Here is a 16130-nt window from a genome sequence, read left to right on the forward strand (position 1 = left end):
CTGTAGCAACAGGATGGTTTTTCAATGCCATCAATTCCTTCAAAACTATTTATTTTAAGTTTTTCAATACATCGGAATATTTGCAGCTACTTTTTAAGTTAATACCTGCAGTCAACCTGTGCAATACATTAGGAAAAAAAGTGGATTGCGTTATTCAATTCATATGTCACATTATTTGAAACTTACCGTAGTTCCCCAGAACAGTTGAGCCAGTCACGTTTGTTTGTAAATAGCACAACGGGAGAAAGCAGGAGCTGGCGAGTCCATAGCGTTCAATATCTATCAGTGAGTCTCTGTTGTGCAGAGCACATGAGGTGATGAAGATTCACTTGTAAGCAATTCACTACTAAAATGTTTGCCCTCAGATATCTTATAAATGGCTTTCTGCCAGAAGTCAAAGAGCTTTGGATTTAACTGTCTTTGCGTTATTGAGTTATTTTCGGTTTTCGCTCCTCAGCATTTAGCTAACAGCGTCTATGTGATTTCGCTATTCGTTTTTGCTAATTTAGTTAGCATTCTGATAATAAGGGGCACAATGGGCTTTTCTTGCATTTTTAGCACCCCTTGTGTGCTATGCCGGTAATATTGTAAATCCCGGGATGAGAGAAGGACGGTATAGGGATATGAAAATCTGGATACCACCCAAGCTTACTGTATAGCCTAATGCCTGTTTCTGTTTGAGTCTTTTGTTAAATGTGAAACAATGTCAAATAAAATAGTTATTGTCACATGCATAAATAACAGGTGTAGAATAACAGTGAAATACTTACAACCATGCAGATTACAATAAAAAATAGTAACACGAGGACTAAATAAATACACAATGAGCAATGATACAGTAGCTTGGCTATATACGAGCCGATGTGCAGAGGTACGATAGACAATAGACACTAGCAGCAGCATATGTAATGTATGGAAGTGTGTGTGTGGCGAATGTGTGCCTGTGTATACGTGTTGTGTGAGTGACTGTGTGTGTGTATGATTTGGAGTGTCAGTGTAAGTATGTTTGAGTGTGTGGGTTGTGTGTCCAGTGTGTGTGCATCCGTTTCCTGTAGTCCACGATCAGCTCATTTGTCTTGCCAACGTTGAGGGAGAGGTTGTTGTCCTGGCACCACACTGCCAGGTGTCTGACCTCCTCCCTATAGGCTGCCTCATCATCGTTGATCAGGCCTACTACCACTGTCGTGTCATCAGCAAACTTGATGATGGTGTTGGAGATGTGCACGGCCACGCAGTCGTGGGTGAACAGGGAGTACAGGAGGGGAATAGGAACGCACCCTTGAGGGGCCTCCGTGTTGACGGTCAGCGTGGCGGATGTGTTTTGACTACCCTCACCACCTGGGGGCAGCACATCAAGAAGCCAGGATCCAGTTGCAGAGGGAGGCGTTCAGTCCCAGGGTCCTTAGCTTAGTGATAGGCTTGGAGGGAACTATGGTGTTGAAAGCTGAGCTGTAGTCTATGAACAGCATTCTCATGTAGGTGTTCCTTTTGTCCAGGTGGGAAAGGTCCGTGTGGAGTGCAATAGAGATTGCGTCATCTGTGGATCAGTTTGTGCCATATGCAAATTGTAGTGGGTCCAGGGTTTCTGGGATGATGGTGTTGATGTGAGCCATGACCAGCCTTTCAAAGCATTTCATGGATACAGATGTGAGTGCTATGGGCGGTAGTCATTTAGACAGATTACCTTGGCGTCCTTGGCACAGGGACTATGGTGGTCTGCTTAAAACATGTAGGTATTACAGACTGGGTCAGGGAGAAGTTGAAAATGTCAGTCAAGTCTTTGCCAGCTAGTCAGCGCATGCTCTGAGTATGCGTCCTGGTAATCTGTCTGGCACTTATTAATGAAGCCGGTGACTGATGTGGTAAACTCTGGCTAGCGAAACAGTCCTGTAGCTTAGCATCTGCTTCATCGGACAACTTCCACCTTGAACACGTCACTTGTACTTCCTGTTTGAGTTTTTGCTTCTAATCAGTAACCAGGAGGATAGATTTATGGTCAGAGGGCGAGAGTGGAGTAAATGTGAACTAGAGTTATTTTTCCTCTAGGTGAAATGGATTTCAGTTTTCCCGCATTAAAATCCCAGGACACTAGGAGCGCCGCTTCTGGATGAGCATTTTCTTGTTTGTTTATAGCTCGTTGAGTGTGGTCTTAGTGCTAGCATCAGTTTGTGGTGGTAAATAGACAGCTTCCAGTCCTGGTCCAGTCCTGTTGTGTCGGTTTGCTGTTTTTCATTAAAACCCTCCCGTGCATGCATGGCTGTGTGTCCCCAGTTGCCGCCCTGTTAAAGTCAATGGCTGTAGGGCACTGGCGGAGATGGAAGTCCCGCCGCCCCATGTCGCCACCCCTTCAGTGGTGGATGGAGTGGGCAGTAAGGGGCAAGGTACTCACAGTATCTGTGAGGGTGGGCTGGGCTGTCCAGCAGGAGTCAGGGCAGTCCATGCCCGTGCTGCGGGAGGTGTCCAGGCTGGTGGAGGAGGCCATCCCACGGAGGCGGGCCAGGCATCCTTGGACGGAACAGGGAAAGAGAGCTGGTCAGAAGGTGGCTCTCCCACGGGGGCTGGATGTTCATCCAGGTCTGTAACTGGAGGCAGGCCCAGATCTGGTCTGGCCTGTGGATCCAGGGCTGGGGCTGGATCAGGCAGTGTGGCAGGGATAGGGCTGGACACCAGACCCAGTGCTGGTTGTGGGCCTAGCAATGATATATTTTCAGGGGCCGGTGAAGGCGATGGACCTAGGACTGATGCTGGGTCAGCTGATGAGCCAAGGACAGGAACAGGCTTCAGACACAAGGTTGGTGCTGGGTCGGCCAATGGAGATGGTCTGTCGACGGGAGTGGATTGCTGGACCAGGACTGGAACCAGGTCAGCTGGTGGGTCCGGGACAGGGCATCGGACCCAGGGCTGGTGCTGGGTCTGACAATGGGCCCAGGTCCGGGCTGGACTGGCCCTCCAGGACGGTAGTGGACATCGGGACCACTTGTGGTGGCACCGGCTGGGGTGCGGAGTGGAGCTCTGCCAGCTGCTGGGACAGCTCGGCCCTCTGTGGCAGTCGTGGGGCAGGCTTGAGCACTGGCAGTCACTGGTCTGGCAGCACCACTGGCGTCGGGTTAGCTGGCTGAAGCGCGTTGGACAGCATGACTTGGTGCAGCGCTGGCGACTGCTCGGCTGGTTCAAGGACTGGCAACTGGAGCCATGGAGGTCGGGTTGGTTCTGATGCAGGCCCTGGCATTTGAATAGATGCCCGCTGAAGCATTGGTTTTGGGGGCACCACTGGCTCCACCTCTGGAGGCCGCTGGGCTGACTGGCGAGCTGGGAGCTGCGTAGCTGGCTGGAGCTAAGGGGTGCTGCATTGCTGGCTGGACATACAGTAGTCCTGGTGGTCGCCTGATGAGCCGAAAGGCTGGCGAGGGCACTGGCTGGAGAAACTCCTGGGGCGCTGGAGTCTGGGTGGCCTCTAAACTGGCCGGCGGGCCGGTTGCCACTCAACACGTGTGAATGGCGGCTGGACCAGTGGCCGAAAAGGTGGCTCTCATATGTGGAAAAAAAAGCACAGAAATCTATTTAACATTAACCAGGTTTCCATCCAACCTTTTTATGCGAGTAAAGTAAGTTGGATAAAAAATGTCACGACGGGCCTGATGGAAACAGCAAATTTGTCTGTAAACTTTCCAAATGTTGGCAAAACAAAATACGCTAGACAAGGTGGGATCTTTTTGTGTCCGTAAAGTTCATTATGTGAGAAATAGTGTTGGAAACGCCTTTATGCTCAAATATTGATATAATAACCATCATATCGAAGTAAATTTGGAATCACGCGATGATATGTCGTGTGGTCCTCCCACTATGACTTGGGAAAGCATGTCGTTTATTAGGCTACAGAATAAATAAGTTATGATGAACTTCACACTGTGGTGAATGTGCACCGTTGAGTTGCTTTCCATAAATATCTAGAGTCTTACTCTAGTGACATGATGATCGATGCTTGGCTGCTGCTTGACAAATAGTAGGAATCTCATCATGTAGGCCCAGGTAGCCTACCCACACTGTATCTGCCAGCTGTTGGCTAAAGCGCATGTGCAAAGACCAGAGTCGCTGTATAATGCAATTTTTTTGTGACAAAATGATCAGTAGAGTTGAAAATGCGATGGAAATGCATTTATTTTTAATGTTGCATTTTTATGTGCACTACACAATCACGCACAGCTTTTTATCAGCAACAAGTCAATTTGATAGAAACACATCTCCCCCTGGGAAAATGTGCATACTGTTTTTCAACCTGGACTCAGGGGTAGGACGAACATAGTAAATGTGGACCTCACAAATTAGTATGGTAAGTATTAATTTGTTGATGTCCATTATTAATTTAGTATGATATTTTACAAATTGCAATTCAGACAAAATGTTATGAATTTGCAAACATATGATATGTTACGAATTCCAATTTGGTGTTCCTAACGTTAGCTGGATGGCTAATGGTAACATTAAATAGGTGGCTAACGTTAGCTAGGCTAGGGGTTAGGGGTTAAGGTTAGGGGAAGGGTGAGCCAGCATGCAAAGTAGCTACAAAGTAATAAGTAGTTGCTAATTTGCAAAAATGCTAAAGTTGTCCCTGATGGAATTCGAACACGCAAACCTGACCAATCACCCTACTTTCGTTTTGTCTTAAGTAACCATCTGTCTTATGTAAACATACCAAACGTAACATATCATACCAATTTGAGTGTCCCCGGATTTACATTTACTGTTATTACGTCTAGTCTATGAGACCATGCTAGGTTTTCTTGCAGATTTTAGAATATTCGTATGAAAATCTGTCGCCAATTGGATGGAAACCTAGCTATTGACAGGGTCTATGTCCCAAATGGCACCCTATTCCCTATGTAGTGCACTACTTTTTACCGGAGCCTGGTCAAAAGTAGTGCACTACTGCTACATAGGGAATTGGGTGTCATTTGGGACGCTCACAGACAGGGGAACATGAACAGTGACTCATTTCGGCCATACATTATCTGGTACTTGGCAACGTTTTCCTATTAAAATACCTCTTGCTTTGTGCAAAACAAATCCATCTCCATTGGTGGTGTTAAGTGGAAATGTTTTGAAGAGAGAGAAAGGTGAGGGGAAGGGAGAGCGGCGAGTCAAATGCATTAATTCAGTTTGCTCTAAATGTCACATTCGTTTCAGTTAGGGCATAGGTCATTGTCTCGCCACAATTCAATATGTACACAGGCAAAAACATCAGAGTCCTATAACTTTGAGCTAGACTGCTCTGAATTACCAAGTACCTGTACCTTACAATTAGATGCCGATTATGGATGTCTGCTATAATCTGTCTATCCGTCAATCTGTGAATCTATCTGCTACAGACTGTCCCTATACCTACACTTCTGTATCAGATAGAAGTAGGATAATTAGATCAGTATTTGACATCAGTGGCCTTTCCCTCAGTCTAGTGTAGTCTAACAACACAGATCAGGACATCTGGTTCCCAGAAAGGAGATTGGGGGAGAAGGATGAACATAAATTGCATTTGATGAACGTTTCTGAGGCTTGATTACACCTGCAGGGATGATTCTGTGTTAATGACTAGGGTTGCAACATTTTGGGAACTTTTGATTAAATTCCCTAGGTTTTCTAGAAATCCTGGTCGGAGGATTCCAGATTTCCTGCTTCTTCCTTCCTGAATTTATTGAAAGTTCCTGGAATCTTGCAACCCTAGTAATGACACACGCAGTTGTACCTGGACGATCAGAGATGTGGACCAGGAAGATTATTAGAACTATTATGGAGGTGTAACATACAGTGCCTTCGCAAAGTATTCAGACCCCTTGCCTTCTACAGTTACAGGCTTATTCTAAAATGGATTACATTTTTTAATAATCTACACATAATACCCCATAATGACGAAGCTAAAAATGTTTTTTAGAAATGTTTGCTCATTTATTTAAAAATAAATAATGAAATATCACATTTCCATAAGTATTCAGACCCTTTACTCTGTACTTTGTTAAAGCACCTTTGGCAGCGATTACAGCATCAAGTGTTCTTAGGTATGACGCTGCAAGCTTGGCACGCCATTCTTCTCTGCAGATCCTCAAGCTCTATCAGGTTGGATGGGGAGCGTTGCTGCACAGCTATTTTCAGGTCTCTCCAGAGATGTTCGATCGGGTTCAAGTCCGGGCTCTGGCTGGGCCACTCAAGGACATTCAGACTTGTCCCGAAGCCACTCCTGCGTTGTCTTGCCTGTTGTATGGTGAACCTTCGCCCCAGTCTGAGGTCCTGAGCGCTCTGGAGCAGGTTATTATCAAGGATCTCTCTGTATATTGCGCCTTTCATCTTTGCCTCGATCCTAACTAGTCTCCCAGTCCCTGCCGCTGAAAAACATCCCCACAGCATGATGCTGCCACAACCATGCTTCACCGTAGGGATGGTGCCAGGTTTCCTCCAGACGTGATGCTTGGCACTCAGGCCAAATAGTTCAACCTTTGTTGTTTCATCAGACCAGAGAATCTTGTTTCCCATGGTCTGAGAATCTTTAGGTGCCTTTTCGCATACTCCAAGCGGGCTGTCATGTGCCTTTTACTGAGGCGTGGCTTCTGTCTGGCCTCTCTACCATAAAGGCCTGATTGGTGGAGTGCTGCAGATATGGTTGTCCTTCTGGAAGGTTGTTCCATCTCCACAGAGGAACTCTGAAGCTCTGTCAGAGTGACCACCTCCCTGACCAAGAGCCTTCACCCCCGATTGCTCAGTTTGGCCGGGTAGCCAGCTCTAGGAAGAGTCTTGGTGGTTCCAAACTTATTCCATTTAAGAATGATGGAGGCCATTGTGTTCTTTTGCAACCTTCAAATGCTGCAGACATTTTTTAGTACCCTTCCCCAGATCTGTGCCTCGACACAATCCTGTCTCAGAGCTCTACGGACAATTTCTTCACCTCACGGCTTGGTTTTTGGGGTTTTTTCTGACATGAACTGTCAACTGTGGGACCTTATACTGTTTCCACTTTGTCATTATGGGGTATTGTGTGTAGATTGCTGAGGAACATTTTTTATTTAATCCATTTGAGAATAAAGCTGTAACGTAACAAAATGTGGAAAAAGGGAAGTGGTCTGAATACTTTCCGAAGGCACTGTACATGCATTCTCTTCCATTTTCAATTCACTTCCATTTTTATGTGTTAGAGTATGTTTGTGGATTTGTTAGTCTAATATGTTGTGCTTGTGTGGATGGACATACTTATACTTCACTTTGAATCAAAGAAGGAAAAGAGCACAACAGACCATGCCAGAAAGGAAGTTGTTAGTAGGGCCAAGCAATAATTTTCTTTGCCACGTTAATGACTATTCTGAACACAGTCACCCTTGATTCAGTGCCACTCTCCTTGTGATGCATAGAGTGAAAAGAAAAGAAAGCCCCAAATGATTCCCATTGGTCCACCAACTCCACTCCGCCTCACCCTGAGAACCCGGTTTTCCTCAACCACGAATATCTTCAGTCTCTTCCAATCAGAAGACGCGACTTAGTATAATTTACAAGCGCTATGAGATAAAAGAAAGATAAATCCCTCCGAGGGAAAACAGACAATATCTGGACTTCACATAATGACATGTGTCCATTTCCTCAAATGGCACCTCTACAGCACTTTCAATCTATATGATAATCACAAAATGATTATACCAATATGGCCTAGGAGCCAAGGGAAAAATAATTCAAGGGCTTAAATCAAGCACAACTGTGGTTCATAAAATGTCTACGTCCCAAATGGCACCCCATACATAGTGAACTATGGGCCCTGGTCAACAATAGTGCACTATATATGGAATACGGTCCCATTTGGGGTGCAACCATTGTATATGAGTGCATGTTTGATGTGATCAAAATTATGTTCATCCAGATCAATTGTTTTCAATGATGGTGCACATCCCAACCTTAATGGGAACTGTCATACTGATGTGGAAACGATTTGGGTTAGGTTTAGCCCATGTAGTGAGAGATGTGTGTCTCTTCGGTAATGAGCAAATAAGGCTAGATAGAGGAGGGCTTAAGAGGTATAATGGTTCTTGATTACTGCAGCATTAGTAGCGGACCTTAGCGCGGGACCTGAATCTTTCCACCTCTCTGCAAAATTGTGTTTTAAAAACACTCACTGTACTCGGTCTCACATCTGCTGACAACACACAGTGGCTTGCGTCCCAATGGCGCCATATTCCCAATATAGTGCACTACCTTTGACCAAAAGCAGTGCACTATAAAGGGAATAGGGTGACATTTGGGACGAGCCGGGGACAATGTCTCGTCACTTTTCCCAACACACATGCCTTCTCACCACTACACTCAAACACTGTATTCCATATCGAACACTAGCCTCTTCACCGTAGATCTGAGAGGATTGGCTACACATAAGCGTTACGGTAATTGCTTCTGATGGGTTGCCATTTTGCTTCCATCTATCCAATCCTCTCAGATCTAGAATGTAGGGGCTAAGGGTCAATATGGAACTGAGTAGAGTCGCACTATGTGTGTCTGGATCAGTGTTAAGTAGGGTAGGTAATTACAAGTCTCTGAGGGAGAGAAGAGAGGCGAAGCCATAGCAAAAAAGAGGCAGAAATGTGTGTTCACTATGATATAGCTAGTGGCATAGTCATTTCAACTGAAATAAGCTCAGGGTTTATGTTAATGTCTGTAAGATATGCAGGTCATACAGTCGGCCATGTTGGAATACAATGAGAGAGCTAATGCTAATCACATCACTAGTTTGACCTTTGAACTTGTTGTACAAATCATCTCCTTCCTACGTTTGTGAAATATGAAGGTAATGTCGCTTATGCTAAGATCACGTATATGATTAACTGGAATATGCTAAGAGATCTAAGCTAACCACGTCACTAGCCTTGTACGAACCATCCTGATTTCACAAGCTTACATTCTGTTTCACTAGCGAAACAGAAGGTAAGCTAAACAGAATGTAAGCTTGTGAGATCAGGAGGGTTCATATGAGACTACCACATTACTTTAGTTCGGCATTTGAACATGCTTTGTAAAGCACCTCCTCCTGTTGCGGTCTTCCTTATTGGCTCATTGGCTTCATTACAACAACAAATCGACAGCGTGTGTGTCAACAACACACGCGTAGAATTCTCCATATGTGTACACACCCGATGTTATTTTCTTCTCGTTCGGCTGCTGAGGGGAGAAAAAAAGGATAGTTGATTCTGATAAAGGACTTTATTTCTTTGGATAAGCTGAGGCACAACGACGACTTCATCTCCCTGGAGTAGAAAAGTGTAGATAAGTCAAAGGTTTGCATCCCAAATGGTATCCTATTCCCTACATAGTGCACCTCTTTTGACCTGTTGAACAGTAATGCACGACGTAGGGAATGAGGTGCTATTCGGGACGTCACCACAATCATTCAGCAGGGTTTGTGAATTAAATGGAGACAATTAGGGATGTTATCTGTCTGGAGATTCAGATCAAAACGCAGTAATTGGTGTTGTTCCGCGAGCTTGAATTACAACAGTTTAGGCTCAGGGCATCTGGGAGCTTGGCCACACAGTGTTTTAATTCTGCATCGCAAACAATGGCAACAGATGCAAACAGACACAGGCACACAGCTCTCTACACACACACACACGCCATCCCTCTCGAAAACACAGGCGTGGATGTGCACGCGCATGCACAGACAAACAGAAGCAAGCCACTGTGGACATGGTGGAGCCTGAGTGAATGTCAACTGATCTACTATCACCAATAGATTCATTTGTCACCGTAGGTCCTAAATGTCACTCTTGTCACTGAAAATGTCACATTTTGTTGGTGATGGGGGACAGAATGGGGGAAAAGAATGATTCACTGTCAATTCTCCACTTCTCAAATTAGTCCACCCAATGGAACAGGAACCATAACTTATTAAGGCTTCATATAGCATACATAAACAGTCCACAAGCACTTTAAAGATGCTTCACAAATCCTCTATAAGCTTATGTCATACTCTACAAAGGGGTGTTTAAAGGGTGACATAACAGCTCCCTATGTAGGTCGGTACATTGCCAAATATGACCAAACATTCTGAGGTGGAGAGCGAAGGGCTACCATTGGATAAAATACGTCAGACATCCCAAAGGAGCTCAATGCTCAACTTCCAACTTCGATTTCTGTCGCCGGTAACAACACATTTTTTGTATTTTCTTTTATACTTGATCCAGTTTGCTGGAGCTTTTGTTTGCAGTGCCTCTCTGCCTCAGGAATACCGAACTGTTTCCGAGGATGAGGGGTAAAGAGCCTGGTTAATGCCTTCTTTTGTTCCTAATGCATCGCTAATAGACTAATGAGGGATCTCGTTAAGCAATTTACTCCACAATTATTCTCTCCTTTTGGGTGGAAAAGGAAGATGGAGGAACATGAAAGCGGGAGAGAATGCACAGTACATCATGAGAGAGTGGATTTTAGCTTAGAGATAATTAGGCTTGGGCCACACACACACACACACACTTCAATACAATATGTTCCTTCCTTACTAGGCTGCTTCATATGGTTGTGCAACAGTACAGTACTGTCTACATACAGAGTGCTCCTCCAATGAGGTAAAAGTGGGTTTTCAAAAGCTTATTCAATCTAATATGAGCAGCACTCAACTGAGCGGGAAGTAGCTCAAGAGAAAGATAGACATAGGAAAGGTCAGGGTGGGGAATATATATATAGATATAATTGGAGGGGGAGATCAAAAGAGGGTAAGATAGAGAGATTGTTCTTTTTAATTGCACTTTTCAATGCCAAAGAACAAAGAATTAGGAAGAATGATTGTGTGTGTGTGTGTGTGTGCGAGCGTAAAAGAGTGAGAGAGGAAGTAAGAGAAAACGAGCAAGCGAGAGAAAGGAAGGAAGAATAACCAATGCCTTTTGAGAGCGCCACAGCACAACCTGCCTATAAAGCCAAACCAGAATGCTTTGTTCTCAGCAGGCTGTGAAATGGCCTTTGAAATAGAGGTAAGCCCATTAAGTGCCGACTATCCAGGGTCCATCAGATCAGCTTCACTTTGCAGATGTTGGTTTCTCTTCTGTACAGCTTTTGTACAGTTGCTAAGGTAATGAGACAGATACACATACTTCCATACTGGTACACACACATTTTAAAACATACACTCTTTCTCTCTAAAAAAAAAATACACACAAACCCACCCCCCCCCACCACACACATAATATGCGGTACATCCCGGTTAATTTACGTAAATGCTGTCGCCCTCGTTAGCAATTGATTTTTTAAACATGAATTTGCATAAGTTAGACTCAGGTTTATTTTGTGAAAACGGACATAAAAAGGTATGACTTCCAGACATAGGTTGCGCCCCCAAACGTCAACCTATTCCCCGTTTAGTGCACTACGTTTGACCAGGGCATACAGGGCTCTGGTCCAATGTAGTGCACTACCGTATATAGGGAATAGGGCACCATTTGGAACGTAACCATAGAGATGGACAAGTGAGAGCTCTCTGTTGACAAAGAGCAGCTGTTGTTTATCAACAGCAGACGGAAATTGGCACTTTCCACTCTCGCGTCTTTTGAGGGAGACAGACGAAATTATGATGATGGTGTCTTTGAAATCTGTGATAGCATTAGTGAGAGAAAGAGAGAGGGGGGGTGAGAGAAAGAGAGAGAATGAAGGAACGAAAGAGTGGGGGAGAGAGAATGTGTGTGACAGAGACGGACAAATCGAGAGAAAGAGAACGAGAGAGGGATAACAAAAACATAGAGAGACCCATGGCATTATCATCAGCCGTAAAGGAGAGGGATTGGGTTTGTAATGGAAGCCAACCGGCTCATTAGAATTATCTCTCTTGTGATGCTGCAGTTAGAGGTCAAGGGTCATAGGAATGAGGACGATGAGCTGACATATCGCCACATCACCAAACTTATTTAGGTAATAAGATTGTCCATTATGATTCTGGACACACATATGTATGTTTTTTTTCTTCATCCAAATCCGGAAAAACTGTCAGATACTCTCAGCAGTGAGTTGTGACATGAATACAAAACAGATCGTAACTCCCAGCCAGTGATTTAACTGGGCAGATGTCACATACTTTATTATTATCTCCAGGGGGCGCTTTATGTATGTTAATTCAGAACCAGACCCTAATGGTTTGTGGACTCAGTAATGACCAGCCCGGCTGATTCAATACAAAATCTAGCTCGGTGGTCTCAGATCTAATTGGGCTGTCTTGCCAACTCCTAGGCTAAATGGCCATTGTCATCGTCACACAACGCCTATAGAAGGCTGCTAACAGAAAGCACAAACAAGTCTTTAGTGTGGAAAGGGAACACATGGGCTACTTTTAATTTCCTAAATGAAACACAGTTAATGTATTAGCCTGGCTACACTTCAAAATGTGGATATGAGGTGACTACCTTTGGACATTGTGGCACAAACAACAATAATGAATCACATCTTTACTCCGCAGATACCACGTACTCCCATTTGATTAACATTAACCTTGCAGAGGAACTTTATAATTGCCTTGCAGAGGAGCAGAGTTTATTAGAATACAATCACATAGTGGCAGCACAACCTCATTGATTAGGGGGCTTTCGTGCCATAGATTTAATTACACCAATGAAAGAAATGGACCACTCCACACTCTCCACAGTTCCGATGTACGCACACATGCACGCAAACACACATGTGCTTGTGCTTAAAAGGGTATATAGCTATCCCCTTGCAGTCTTCCCAGGTTATTTTAATGGAGCCGCTTCATAAAAGTTTCAAAAGGGGAAATGAAGAGACACGCTTCGAAGTGTAATTCGTCATCATACACGTGTGGCAGTTTTTGTTATCGATTAACATGTAATACATAGCCTATTCTGTGTAACCTACATCAAGCGCGTAACCTAATTGGTAACGCTCATCGTTGTTTATACTTTTGTAGCCTAATGCATGATCAATACCGTCCTTAGCATCCGTGTAAGAGCTTCTGCATGCTACTCCTAGCAGAACTCGGCTAGGCGAAGTGAACGTATGTGTCTCGCATACTCGTGATGGGTCGTTCACCAACGAGTCGGCTCTAGGTGAACGTTGGGAGCCGGCTCGCATATCAGAAGAGCCGAATCTATTTATACAAATATTTTTAAAAATTAAGACATGAATAACCAAAAGATTTAAAATGACTAGAATTAACTAATTCAAAAAACGAAAAAAGAAATAAAATAATATAGGCCGAAATGCTCAAGCGCACACACGTTCGTTCTGACTGTCTGCTCAGACTAACAGCCTCACCTGTTGTCCCTGTCAATCAAACACGCAGTGTCAACCAATGAACCAAAGATGCGTGAGGGAGAGCCGAGCCAACTCACTCACAGTCACACACTTAGCAACCGAGGATGCATTTTAATAATGTAGACAATGTTAGAGCACAGTGTAGAATTTGCCAAAACAAAATCTCATATTAAGCCGGTTCTACGCACAACCTACACCGGCATATGCGAACTGTGCACCTAACTGTGAAGCTAGCTGTAGCGGAGCTTCGAGAAACTAGCGGGCCTGCTAGTGATAGTGGTGGAGCCAGCACCTCCACACGTGGAGATGTATCCACTCAGTCAAGTAGGCCTACTCCGCGACCCACAGCAACGCAGTCTTCTATGGACCAGTTTATGTCAAAGTCTATGTCTGTAGCAAAACAAGGCCAAATTGATATTGCATTGGCTAAAATGATTGCCACCGATTTCCAGCCATTTTTGATCATGGAGGACAGAGGTTTTAGAAATTATAGCAATAGTCTAAATCCAATGTACACAATTGCAAGCAGGAAAACCCTTTCAAAATCACTTATTCCACAACTTTACGAGAGCACACAGGCTTCAGTGCGGGAAAGAGTCCAACAAGCTACTGCACACTGACTGCTGGACATCAAGGGTAACCACATGTCACTTCATTGAAGATTTTTCAATGTCTAGCTGTCTTCTGGACTGCTTTGAGTTCAGTGACAGACACACCTCAGAGAACTTGGCAGAGGAACTGTTGAGAGTGGCCAGAGAATGGCAAGTAGATGGAAAAGTGGTCTGTTGTGTTAGCGACAACACAGCTAACATAACCAAAGCCATGAAAATGTTTAAATGGACCCATCATCCATGTCTTGCCCACACATTCAACCTGATTGTAAGAGATGCTCTGAAGGTGATGAAACCCACTGCGGACAAAGTGAAAGCAGCTGTGGAATACTTCCACAGGAGCACAGCAGGTGCTGAAAAACGAAAGTCTACACAACGCCACATGGGGATGCCTGAGCTGAGGCCTAAACAAGACTGCACTACAAAGTAGAATTCAACATTTTATATGTTGAAGCGGTTTCTTGAGTCAAAGGATGCCATCATCTCTGCCCTGGCCATTGTCAATGCAGCTGTTGATGCTCTGACCCAAGAGGAATGGGAGGTGGTGGAGGAGGTGTGCAGAGTCCTGGAAACCTTTGAGCAGGTCACTGTGGAGATCAGTGGAGAGAGGTACAGTAAGCAGTTATTACTACATCATTATTTAATCCAGTATTATATGTGTATATGAGCAGTAGATGAGAATGTAGTATCAGTAGACAAAACATGAACCTGAACTAATAAATTACTGGTCCCGTGTGGCTCAGTTGGTAGAGCACAGTGTTTGCAACGCCAGGGTTGTGGGTTCGATTCCCACGGGGGACCAGTACGGAGAAGATTTTTTTTTTTTAATGAAATGTATGCATTCACTATTGTAAGTCGCTCTGGATAAGAGCGTCTGCTAAAATGACTAAAATGTAAATGTTCTCTCTTTTCAGCTATGTGACAGCCTCAAAAATTATACTCCTGTGTAAGGGTCTGCAGCGAATCACAGCCAGCCGCCAGAGAGAAGCAAATGTAACCACAGGACATGTGACAGAGTTGATGGACACCCTATGTTCATCAATGGACAGAAAGTTCCACAGAAAGGCTATCAGAAACCACTGCACTTGACCCCAGGTTTAAGAAGTTAGCCTTCAGTGATGCCAGAACGATTGATGAGGATCTTCAAAGAATAACCTCAGCAGCAGGGAGGGACAGCCCCAGCAGTCAGCTGGCTCAGGCACCAGGGCAACAGGAAGAAGAGGGATCAGATGGAGGGACAGCCCCAGTAGTCAGCTGGCTCAGGCACCAGGGCAACAGGAAGAAGAGGGATCAAATGGAGGGACAGCCCCAGCAGTCACCTGGCTCAGGCACCAGGGCAACAGGAAGAAGAGGGATCAGATGGAGGGACAGCCCCAGTAGTCAGCTGGCTCAGGCACCAGGGCAACAGGAAGAAGAGGGATCAAACGGAGGGACAGCCCCAGCAGTCAGCTGGCTCAGGCACCAGGAAGAAGAGGGATCAGATGGAGGGACAGCCCCAGCAGTCAGCTGGCTCAGGCACCAGGGCAACAGGAAGAAGAGGGATCAAACGGAGGGACAGCCCCAGCAGTCAGCTGGCTCAGGCACCAGGAAGAAGAGGGATCAGATGGAGGGACAGCCCCAGCAGTCAGCTGGCTCAGGCACCAGGGCAACAGGAAGAAGAGGGATCAGATGGAGCAGAAGCACCAGCAGTAGTGCCACAAACGTCTGCTGTTTGGATGCTGTTTGACGAGAGAGCAACTGGGGATGCAGCACGAAGGAATCCCTCAGCAGATGCCATAACGGAGGTCCGATCCTATTTGGAAGAGCAGATCCTCTGTGCTGGTGGAGGAACAAGGCCTCTGTCTACCCACGGCTTACTAAAGTCATGACAGGGAGACTCTGCATAGTGGCCACATCCGTTCCCTCTGAGAGGGTCTTCTCGAAAACAGGACAAATAATTACTGAGATAAGAAACCGCATCAGCCCCTCGAAAGTGAGGCAGCTTGCATTTCTGAATGCAAATCTCTCATAAAGGCAAAATATGGTCAGCATTGCTGTGTGCTGCTGGTTATAACATGGCAATAAAGAAGAGAGAGAGATGAGGGACCAGTTTAATGTTTTAAGTGGGATGCTGCAGTTTTGCAAATTGTTATTTATTTTTCTTTGATACGGTGCAATATTCTATTATGCTGTTCAGATTGTATTCGATGTGAACGGTTAGATTTATATGCACTTTGTTTATATACATTAAAAAGTTATACTTTAAATGCAAAT

The 16130-nt window shown here is 44.9% G+C and overlaps 1 protein-coding gene across 3 annotated transcripts in view; it reads right to left on the reverse strand.

The window, feature by feature from the left end:
- LOC106613554 (growth hormone-releasing hormone receptor) overlaps positions 1-16130 on the reverse strand; it is a 60218-nt gene that overhangs the window by 43129 nt on the left and 959 nt on the right. The window lies entirely within an intron of this gene.

Source organism: Salmo salar, chromosome ssa10, assembly GCF_905237065.1.
Source record: "Salmo salar chromosome ssa10, Ssal_v3.1, whole genome shotgun sequence".
Taxonomy (NCBI): Eukaryota; Metazoa; Chordata; class Actinopteri; order Salmoniformes; family Salmonidae; genus Salmo; species Salmo salar.